Source organism: Galeopterus variegatus, unplaced genomic scaffold (genome assembly GCF_000696425.1).
Source record: "Galeopterus variegatus unplaced genomic scaffold, G_variegatus-3.0.2 Scaffold3811, whole genome shotgun sequence".
NCBI lineage: Eukaryota > Metazoa > Chordata > Mammalia > Dermoptera > Cynocephalidae > Galeopterus > Galeopterus variegatus.
The window spans coordinates 49,369-61,216 of NW_007729922.1; the positions used below are offsets into that span (position 1 = coordinate 49,369).

General features: G+C 49.4%; 1 protein-coding gene across 3 annotated transcripts in view; it reads right to left on the reverse strand.

Annotated features, from left to right (window-relative positions):
* Positions 1–8,901: 8,901 nt before the first annotated feature.
* Positions 8,902–11,848, reverse strand: part of MEIS3 (Meis homeobox 3) — an 11,160-nt gene continuing 8,213 nt past the window's right edge. For 2 of the 3 annotated variants that reach the window (XM_008586040.1, XM_008586037.1), the window contains one exon: positions 9,792–10,195. The gene's annotated coding sequence lies outside the window, so the exon portion shown is untranslated. Of the gene's footprint in view, positions 9,328–9,791; positions 10,196–11,848 lie in introns of those variants that run through there. The other variant, XM_008586038.1, reaches the window with a different exon arrangement.

Genomic DNA, 11,848 nt, shown 5'->3' on the forward strand with positions numbered 1-11,848 from the left:
GAGTGAAAAAATCCAGGAATAAAAAATACATACTGTATGATTCCATTTATGTGAAATTCTTTTTTTTTTTTTTTTTTTTTTTGTCTTTTTCCATGTCCGGCAACGGATCGCAACCCTCAGTGTTGCCCCCGCACCGGACCGGGGACCGGCAACGGGATCACAACCCTCGGTGTTGCTCCCGCGCCTCGCTCAGCCAGTGAGCGGGAACCGGTCTGCATGTGGGATCCGAACCTTCGGGTGGGAGGGTCTCCGCGCTTCCCAAGCAGCGCACTAGCGCAGTGCACCACCGGGCCGGCCCTATGTGAAATTCTAAAAAAGGCGAATCTAATAAATAGGGACAGAAAACAGATCAGTGGTTGCCTGGGTCTGAGGGTGAGGTTGGGCATTGATTAAAAGTTGGCTGGAGAGACCAGGGAATTTTCTGGGGTTTGGAAATTTTCTGTATCGTGATTTGTGGTGTTTAATAGGTGTATTTGTCTAAATGTATTGATGCTTTATTATATGTCAACTTGGACTCAATATGATTGATTTAAAAAGAATTATCACCCTTTCCTGTATTCGGTCCACTCCCCTCTCCTCCCCTCTGCAGAGTTAACCATCGCTCAAGTTTGCTCTGCATCCTCCCACTGACTTTGATGTTTTGTTCTGTTCATTCACATGTGCACGTGGAAATAAAATGTCGTGATTTTTTTAAAAAATGAGATCATACATCACATGGTTCTGCAACATGATTTTTCCACTGAGTATAATTTGGAGAAAGAATCTGAACTGATTTCAGAAAGAATTCTTTCTGAATCAGGATAGAGCTTGCTCATTTTGTTTACAAGGCTGCATACTATTCCATTTTTGGATGTGTCAAAACTCTGTTTAACCAGGCCCATGTGGAGAGACATTTAAGCTGATTCCAATCTTTTGCTCCTACAAAGCTGGCAGGAATATCTTTGTATATGTGTGACTTCCAGATATGTGTGTATCTGTAAGATCAAACCCTGGAGTTGGAATCACTGGTTCAAGGTTCATTTTTACAGGTCATTTGATAGATTCTCCCAAATGTCCTTCCATACAGCATGTACTGATTTATACTATTTTTATTTCCCCTGATTGCCAGTGAGCTACAGCATCTTTGCCTATTATTCCAGGCCATCTGTATTTTTCTCTTCTGTTCTGGCTGAAGTATTTTAGCTAAGTTTTTCCTGAGCTGTTTGTCATTTTCGTACTGGTTTGTTATAGCTCTTTATATGTTCTGAATCTTAAGCCTCATCATAGATGTTACATTTTCCCCAGTCTGTTGCCTGTCTTATGGCCTTGTTTTTGGTGACTTTACTCTCTCAAACCTTTTCAATTTTTTGTTGGTCAAATCTCTACCCTTTTGTTGTGGGTCCTGAAAGTGCCTTCCCTAACCCAGGGTATGAAAAACAGAGAAAGAAATGGCTGAAGCTTCTACCCACCCCCTGCCCAGCCAGATCTCACGACCGTTCTTCAGGACTGTTCTTGTTTTCCTTCTTTTCCCCATCTTAAGCAATAAAATAAAATGAATGTCCTACAGGCAAGAAACAGTTTTTTATCTGTGAGGGGTGGGGAGGCTGAAAATGCAAGTCATCCAGTGTCCACTAAAAAGCTTTAAGTATATGTTGAGGTCCCTGATCCAGGAAATCCACTCTGAGGAATGAATCTGAATAGGCAGCCGGCCGGTTAGCTCAGTTGCTTAGAGTGCAGCCTTATAATACCAAGGTCACAGGTTCAGATCCCCTTAACAGCCAGCTGCCAAAAAAAAAAAAGAAAAGAAAACTGCTTGTGGGGGCGCAGAGGGGGACAGGGAAGGGGAGTTCTTACAGTCCAGGAATGGCCATCAGGGCATCTGTCCGATGTGAGAACCTGGGGTCACAGCCCCTCAAGGGTAAAGTCTATGGCCCTTAACAGCACCAAAAGTTCTTGTTATATATTAATTACCTGAGAAAATATGTCCATTAATTACCCAGGGAAATACGTCTGTTCTAGGAGGAGCTGTGGCCCCCACAAAAACTCCAGATGGGGCTGTAGCTTTGGCTTTCTCATGACCCTGCATGAAATAAACCTCATGAAGATGTCATTTTTCACCTATCACCAATTGGCCCAGAATAAAACGACTGGTGATGCCCACTGCTGGTGAGGCTATGGGGAGACAGGCACTTTCATCCACTGTTGAGTGGAATTTGTACAACTTCTGTGCAAGGTAATCTAGCAGGATCTTTCAAGATGCAAAGTATGCATGCATTCATCTGATAATCTTTTAAAATGTCCTCTTGCAGCATAACATACAGAAACGTGCACAAATCATAAGTGAGCAGCTTGGTGAATTTTCCCAGATGAGACATACGTGTGCCACCAACATCCAGATCAAGAAATAAAACACAACCAGCCCCGCGGCAGCCCGGCTGGCGTCCCTCCGCCTCCCAGGAGTGACCAGCATTCTAACCATGGAACAGTGCTTCCTGTTCCACGTGCACTGTCTGTGTCTGGCTTCTTTTGCTCGACATTATGTTGCATCTGGCTGTGGTTTATTCATTTTATTATATGAATTCACTATTTATTTATCTATTCTTTTGTTGATGGACATTTGGCTTGTTTCCAGTTATAAACAATGCTGCTGTGAACACACTGTACCTGGGTTTTGGTGAACACATTTCTGCATTTCTGCTGGGTATGTGGGTCATAGAATTTTCTCAGTGTTAGTAGATTCCTCAAAATTGTTTTCCAAGGTCTTTTTTTGTTTTGTTTTGACTCATTTACACTCCCTCCCGCAATGTATGAGAGCTCCAATTGCTCCACATACTGACTTGGTACTGCTGGCATTTTTTATTTTAGCCATTTTAATGATATTGTGATATTTACTGTGGTTTTAATTGCATTTTCATGATGATGAATGATGTTGAGTATCTGTTCATGGGTGTATTAAGCATTTGTTGATAACCATTTGTTAACCTACTTGTGTAGGTAACTTCAATATTTTGTCTCGTAAAAAGGTTGTTTGTCTTATTGATTTGAAAAAGATCTATATATTCTGGGTACAAGACCTAAGTCAGATATGTGTATTGTTAATATTTTCTCCAAGTCTTACTTGCCTTTTCATTTTCTTAACAGTACTTTTGCAGAAGGGAAGTTTTTTATTTTGATGAAGTTCAATTGATCTTTCCTCTTTTATTATTTGTATTTTTTGTGTGCTACCTAAGAAATCTGGCTACCCTCGAGAGTTTTTCTCCTATGCTTTCTTCTAGGAGTTTTATAGTTTTAGATTTTACCTTTAGGTCTATGGTTCATTTCCAGCTAGGGGTTGTGTATGGTATGAGTTCATGCTCGTGGTTCATTTTTCTGCAAATGGATGTCCAATGGTTCCAGCACCATTTGTTGAAAAGACTATTCATTCACCATTGAATTAATTTGACACCTTTATTAAAAATCAGTGGACTCCATCCATGTGGGTCTGTTTCCAGGCTTTATTCTACTGATCTATTATCCCTGTACTACGTTGACCACTGTAGCACAATAGTGAGTCTTGAAATTGGTAATGTGATCCTCCAACTTTGTCCTTCTTTGTCAAAAGAGTTTTGGTTATTCTAGGTCCTATGAATTTCCATATACATTTTAGAATCAGCTTGTTGATTTCCACAGAAGTCTGCTGGGATTTCAGCTGGGATTGTCTTGAATCTATAGACATTTAGGGAGAATCAACATTTCTACAGTACTAAATCCTCCAATCCATGAATATGGTATATCTCTCATCATTATTATTTTTTAGGGTTTTCATATCTCTCAGCAACATCTCATAGTTTTCAGTGTACAGATCTTGCATAACCGTAGTGCAAGCCTATGGGCCACAGCTTGCTGACCTCTGGAGCCAACCATTGCTGAATCACAGAGAGCACCATGGGCTGGGATTAGGCAGGGAGGACACTATCATCTTCTTTTTATTTATTTTTATTATTTTTTAAATTTATTTATTTTTTTATCCCTTTTTTTCGTGTCTGACAACGGATCGCAACCCTCAGTGTCGCACCCGCACCTCGCTCAGCCAGTGAGTGGGAACTGGTCTGTATGTGGGATCCGAACCCTCGGCGGGAGTGCCGCCGTGCTCCCAAGCGGCGCACTGTAGCAGTGCGCCACCGGGCCGGCCCCTCTCATCTTCTTTTTAAATGTCTGTTTCCTCACCTGCAAAATTGAGATGATAATGGTCCCCATCTCGTAAAGGTGTTGTGGGAGCTGAATGCATTAATCCATGTGCTTAGAATAGCGCTTAGCACATACCGGGTGCTCAGCCAACGTCAGCTACAATGACCAGGAATGCAATAGGAAAAGTAACCAAGATTTGCTAGTCAGTCACCTCCTGTGACGTTGGAGTGAAACGGGGTTATTTCCCAAGTCAGAAATCTGGGTATAGATCTAGACTTTTCTTTTCTTTCACCTGCTGTATCCAATCAATCCCTTCCTAAGCCCTGCCCTTTCTCCTTTTCTTCCTTTTCTTTCTTGTACAAGATCTATCTCATATTTTTGTACCCCATCCCGTCATTGGCACGATAATTCAGTCTACTGACCACTGCTCAATACACTCTGAGTTGTCTTCAGGCTTTGGCAGAAATGAGCATCATTGCATTGGGCACACACAGAGGACACATCCTCTCCCCCCATCCCCCTCGCCCTCCCGTCAGCCTCTGCCCCTGCTGGCCTGGCCCATCTCCTCCCTCATCTCCTCACTTCCACGCTCACTTGCTAGAGCAGCTGTAATAAAATCCCACAATCAGAGACTTAAACAGCAGAAACTTATTGTCTCACAGTTCTGGAGGTCAGAAGTTCAAAATCAAGGTGTTGTCATGCTCACGGTCCCTCTGTGACTTGTCGGGGAACCCTTCCTGCCTCTTCCCAGCTTCCAGGGGTTTGCTGGCAATCTTTGGCATTCCTTGGCTTGTAGGAGCATCACTCCAATCTTCTGTTTCGCATGGTGTTCTCCTTTTGTGTGTGTCTGTCTCTGTGTCCACATTTCCCTTTTTCAGAAGGACACAGTCATATCGGATTATGGCCCACCCTGTGACTTTGTCTTAACTTGATCATTGGCAAGAAACCTTTTTCCAAATAAGGTCATATTCACAGGTTCTGGGACTAGGACTCCAACATACCTTTCTGGAGGACACAGTTCAATCCACAGCACCCCCTCTAATCCACTCAGGCCGTAAAGCAGAAATCCACCTGCCGTCTTTCTCTGCTCATAATTCCCCCAGGACAATGGAATGTAGTTTAGTAATAAAAAGAAATAAAGTACTGCTACATGTGATAGTGTAAATGAAGCTGGAAAACATTACGCTAAGTGAAAAGAAGCCAGGAACGAAGGAGCACGCATTGTATGATTCTGTTCACATGAAATGTCCATAATAGGCAAATCCATAGAGAAAGAAAGCAGATTGGTGGTTGCCGAGGGCTGGGGTCACTGTTAAGGGGTACAGGATTTCTTTCTGGGGTGCTGAAAAATGCTCCAAAATTGCCTGTGGTGGTGGGTGCACAAATCGGTGAGTATTCTATTTCCCATTCAGTGCGAATTGTGCACTTTAAATGGATGGATGTTTTGGTATATGAATTATGTCTCAATAAAGCTGTTACCCCAAAAATGTCCATGGCTTCCCAGCACCCCCTCGAGGGAGCCAGGCTCAGTGCCTTCCCCACAGGCCCGGCCAGGTTGGCCTTGGTTTCCTGTTCCTGCCCACCCCAGGCCCCATGTGCTTTCCCCCTGTGCCCACCATCTGCCTCATCGTCCTTCAGTTCTTAGCTCCGGCCTCTCTCCTCCAGAAAGCCGACCCTGACCCCCAGCCTGTCCACTCCAAAAGCACAGTGAAGGGAGGGGCGCTCTTGGGTGGGTTTCTGGAATTCTGAGGCATCTGAGCTGGATGGCCCAGAGTCATACTATTGTGGACACATAATCCACAAGAGGACACGAAGCCACACACAGAGACACACTGCCATGGACACACATAAGGTGGCCTCGGTGATGAAGCCTCGCTTTGCCACACCAACCCAACTGGACTCAGACACAGCTGTGGACCACGCGAGGTGGCCCCCATGGCATCTCTCTGTGCCTCCATCACAACCAACACCGCTGTGGGGATTCTGCCAGCTGCTGAGTATGTCTATTCCAATTATGCATTTTGGAACTGAGGAAATGACCACAGGATGGGTTCAGGGACGCACTGGATCCACTGTGAGTTGGACGTGGGCTAAAACTCCATTAATCCCCTCACTTCCATTAACCCCCACTTGACTGGAGGGCCACGGTGACGTTGTGGGTCTCCTGGAATCGATGTCAGTTCAGGGCCCGTGTCTAGGAGTCCCCCAAAGGTCTGATTATTTCCTTTTCCCCAATGCACAGTCATCCTGGTGAAAGGCCATGGGTCCCTTTAGGGGTGGATGGGAGAAAGATTAACAGTATAAAGTTTTGATAGTGTTCTGGGGTCCTTCCTGGAGGGACCTGTCCTCCCCTTCATTCAAGGGGTTCTGGGTTTATAAACTCGTCTGGAAATCGATTGAGGTGCTGTAACTGTTTTTATAATTGAAGTCAGACTTTTGTTCCCTGGACCTGGAACTCTTCTGCCTGTTTGGATCAAGTAAGAAGGCAGGAGACCGCCCGTCTATTTCACTTCTAGGAATACCGTGATTAACTGGCCAGTGAGTCGGACGTTCTGATGGCTGCTTCGTTCTGCTGTCCGTCACAGTGACCACACCTGCCTTTGGTGGTTAACTGTGGCTGCTTTGCCCCTGCCACCCTGGGATCCAGTTATCCCACTGGATTTAGGTTTTCCCATTCAGTGGCAGCCGCTCCCCTGTAAGTTCTGACTTGCAGAGAAGAGTGACCACGGAGATGCTGTGGCGTGATGGGCACACACAAGGTGGCCCCCGATGCTATAGCCCTGCTTTGTCCTCCACCCACTCATAGTTGCCAACTCACTGAACCTGAACAAAGACTCAGCGTCACACACAGATGCTGCCACAGACACATAGAAAGTGGTCCCCAATGACATGGAGACCCATCGCCACACAATCCCAACCAAACACATGTAGTAACGCCCAGAGTCTCATAGTCACAGACGTGAATTCACACAAGAGACACACAACCTGTGCCATGGCTTGGAGTGACAGACACGGCCACGGACAGAGTCATTCCTCAGTGACACACACACAGCCTTCAGTAACAGGCACAGCCTTGGACACACTGCGGGTGGCTCTGGTTACTTCACAGCCCTCCCACACGATCTCGTGCCCACCCAACAATCTTAGTCCGTTGCCACAGCAGACACACAACAGTCATAGACGCACATACCCAACCCGAGACCCCTGGAGCCTGCCCGCCCCTCCCCAGGGGTCACTCCGAAGACCAAGTGGGGCCCCCGCTCCCGTCCTCCCTTGACCCCTCCCGCTCAGCAAGGCCCACCCGCTGCACAGGCCACCCCAGAACTCAGGGTTCCTCCCCGCAGGAAGTGGGGGAGGTATTTTTAGTTACAATTAACCTCCTGCCCAATTTCCCTCCTCCCCGGTGGCGCATCCAATTGGTTTAATTAGAGAAGATAAGTGAAAGGCATTTCTAGTCCCCGGGTGTAGGTGGGGGAGGGGGAGGGGAGCTGACCCTCCTTCGCTCGCCAGATTCCCACATTCCCCTGCCTGCCAGCCTCCGAGACCCTCCCGCCATGCCAGGCAGGGGTTGCACGAACGCAACTGCCTCCCTTGAAGCAGACCTCCAGCCCCGTCCTGGCCCTGCCGCTCCTCCACAGCTCTTCCCCCACCTGCCTTCACAGGAGGGGGTGGCTGCTGGAAGTCCTTCCTGCTGTCTGTCACCCATCCCACTGTAGTCCTGGGGAGTTTGGGGAGAAATAAACACTAATCATAGTGAAAAAACAATAACAACGACCACAAAAACCAATATCACACCCAGAAAAATAGTTTGTGGTAGGCCTTTTGAAATCATAGCATCTGGGCTGGCTGGTCAGCTGTTCGTTAGAGCGCAGCCTTATAGCTGCAAGGCCATGGGCTCAGATGCCCGCACCGGCCAGCCACAAAAGAAAAGAAAAAAAAATCACAGATTCTTAGAGAATAATATTTTAAAAACAAGAGGCTGTGACAGATTGGTTAGTGCGCAGGCCCCAGAGCCAGGGTCCCTGGGATCGAGTAGGGCTCCAGTCTCCAGCTGTGCGACCTCGGGGGAGCAGCTCCACCTCTCTGGCTTTCCTCATCTGGGAATGGGGACAGCGGTGGTGCCCACCTGCGGGGCTGGTGTAAGGGTCTCACAGGTTCCAAGGTGTAGGGGTCCTAGAACAGTGCCTGAGGCACAGCAAGCACTAAGTCAATAAACACGTAAAAGTGGCAGCCCACCCTCCTGTCCCACACCTGCTCCACTTCGTATGACACTTGTCACCATCCAAGAGATTAAACGATTTATTCGCTCCACTGTCGATCACTCTGACTGGAACGTGAGTTTCCTGAGGGCAGGGGTCTTTGTCCCAGTGCAAGGAGAGCCAGAGAGAACATACTCAGGAGATACTTGTCGCACGAATAACGGGGTGGGGGAAGGTGGTGGGGACGTAGAACAGCGAAATTGCTTCACCCGCCTCCTTCCTGCGTGCCTGCTGGGAGCTGGGCACTGGCTGAGGCCTCAGGCGTGATGGAGCAAGACAGCAGCTGCCCTGCTTGTGGGTAACGAAGCAGGCAGATTCCAGGGAGGGCAGTGGGGGGCGAGAGGGTGACTGGGCGGGGTGGGCAGATGGTGCTTCGGTTTGGCTGCCCCTGCTTCTCTGCAGAGGTGACCTCTGAGCTGTGGAAGGCCTCTCTCCACCTTCCCCCTGCATCACCTCCCTCAGGGCCCCTGCAGGGTATCGGCAGAGGTCGACACCCAGGAGGGGCCCCTGCAGGGTATCGGCAGAGGTCGACACACATGGCAAAGCTCCCGAAACGCAGTGACCCAGAGCTAACCATGGAAATACTCACGTGTGGCCAAAAGACCGGCAGGCCGACTGGCAGGCAGACCAGGAACCCGGATGCAGCCCAACCTGCCCGGTTTCAAATCCCAGCTCTGCAGCTCTGCGGTCATAGGACGCAATTCTGCATGTGCGGCCACGCAGCACCCCTGGGATCCCACCTCAAAGCACCACTGCCCCCTCTCATTGTCTCAGATGCTGCAGCCTCAGAGTCCTCCTGATGCAAACAGGGATGCTGAGGCCTGGCCCTCAGGCCGCCATCCCTCTCTCTCCCACAGGAGGTGACATCTATTTCTCTTTCCTTGAAGCTGGGCTGGCCTCGAGACTTGCGGTGGCCGAGACACTGCAGCAGAGGTAACGACAGGCCAGGTGTGAGCACTCCTGGAGTCCAACCCTGCCTCTCTGTGACAAAGTGGCCACATGGCCCTTCAGAGCCTGTTGCCCCTGCTGCCAGCCAGTGAACTCCAGAAGAAGAGGCCCCCCATGACCTGCAGTTGACCACAGACACCTGAGAGGGCCCTGGTAAGACCATGAGAATGGCCCAGCTGAGCCAGGTGCAAAATACCAACCCACAGAATAACGAGCTTAAAAATAGTTGACATTTGGAGACACAACATTTTGGGGCACTTTGTTACACAGCAATAGCTAGCTGATATCTTTGGGGTGCCCGAGGAGAGAGCAGGACATTAAGTATCAATTATTATTATTTTTAGTGATTCATAAGCTTCAAATCAATGAGAATTGGACATCTTGGAAGAGACACAAGAACTCTGGTGGCTCTGTGTTTTCAAGACTTTATCATTAAAAAAAAACGTAGAAGACGTCAGAGAAGGGAGGTGGGGGGAGCAAAAGGGGGCGAAGGGTGGGAGGATGAAGGATCTCCCCAAATGTTGGATCTGGGTGACCCTCTTTCCCTGAAGGCCTCAGCCCACCCCGAATCCCTTCTCTGTCCTGGAGGTGGGTCCCCCAGCCACCATCTTCTGAAGACCCAGGCCCAGGTGAGGGCAGAGGTGGGGCCCAGGACCTGGAGGCCTTGTCTGTGTCCTTGAGAGACCCTCGAGTGGTTGCTCAGGTCCTCCATGCCCCGGCAGGACCCCAGGGAGGTAGGCATTGAGTGGAGGGGCCTTCGGAGGTGGGGTCCTGAGGCCAGAGGGCCAGGCAGGGACCAGAACCAGGCGTGGGGTTGGTGGTCACAGTGTGGTGGCTGGGGTCTGTGGAGAGGGCAGGAGAAGCCACATCAGGAGCAGAGAGGGGGTCTGGCCCCCTCACCTTCTGTGCAGCCCCCAGCAGCCTCAAAGTGAGAGATGCAGACAGAGTGACTGAAGGAAGAGGTTGGGGGGCAGGGAGGGGGAGAGAGAGGAGGATGGTGACTGAGAAAGAGGGAGACAGAGAGTCAGAAGAGAAACGGTGGAGGGAGAGAGCGGACAGATAGAAGAGATCCAGAAGAACGGGAGCAGGACAACAGAGCAGGACAGAGGGTGAGACACTGAGAGACTCAGAGGCGAAGACGTGGAGAGAGGAAGAATGAGTCACACAAAGACAGAACGAAGGGCCGGCCGTGGCTCAATGGCTGGGCGTGGTGCAGACAGCTGGCTGAGCAGGTGCAGACAACGCCAAGCCAAGGGTTAGGATCCCCGTACTGGTCATCTTTTAAAAAAAAAAGACAAAACAGAGAGAGAGAGAGATGAAGAGAGACAAACAGAAAAAGACAAATGGCTGGGCGTGGTGCAGACAACGCCAAGCCAAGGGTTAGGATCCCCTTACTGGTCATCTTTAAAAAAAAAAGACAAAACAGAGAGAGAGAGAGATGAAGAGAGACAAACAGAAAAAGACAAGAGAGGGTGGAGAGAAAGAAAAAGGAAGAGAGAAAGGAGAGGGAGAAAAGAATCCACTGAGAAGCCCCCTCCGTCGCTACTGACCCCAGAGGTCACCTGACACTCAGACCAGGCCACACCTGCCCCACACTTAGCCATGGCAGGGCTGAGTCCCCTCGCTGTCCTATGTGGGATCTCTCTTTCCTAGACTCAGGCCTCCAGAGCCCATCCTATGCCTAAGCCCTGTCCAGGCCTCCACCCTCATCTCCCAGGCTTTCCTGATGGCCCTGAATTCATCACCCCTGCCCAACTCACCTGCCTCCGCCCAGCACCTCCTCCTCCTCATGTATGTGTGTAGCGGGGGGAGGTATCTCTCAGCCATGAGATTTCTAAGTGCCAGGGCCTTTGCACATGCAATTCCCTCTGCTAGACGCTTCTCTCCTGCCTCAGTCCTCCCATTCTCCTGGTCTCAGCTCCAAAGTCCTCTCTTCCCGGCAGCCCTCCATGAACCCCTCCCCCCCCCCGACCTGGGTTCAATGTCCCCTCTGGACTCCTCTGGTTCCTGGGCTACCACATCCCAGCTCTGCCTATTCAGGGTCATCACTGTTTGGGGGTGGGTCTGTCTACACCACTGGACTGCGAATCCCATGAGGGCAGAGCTGGGGCTGTCATACTCACTGCTGTGCCCCCATCACCACCCAGCGCAGGGCTGGGCACAGAGGGACTCAGTAGATGTGTGTTGAGTGGATGGATGGATGGATGATCAACTAAGGCGTTTGGACTACATCCAGAGGGCACCAGGGAGCCACAGAAGGGTTCTAATACAGGGACAGTCAAGATCCGATCCGTGCTTTAGAAACTCCAGGCTGCCTCCCCACCCCGGGTCTTTGCACATGCTATTCCTTCTGCTTTTCTGAGCAGGGTGAACCTGCACAAGGGACCTTTCCAAGCCTCTGTTTTCTCATCTGTAAAATGAAAATAATAATAGTCTCTCCCTCTTGGGGGTTGCTGTGAAGACTAAATGAGAAGATGCTCTAAAGTGCTGCCATG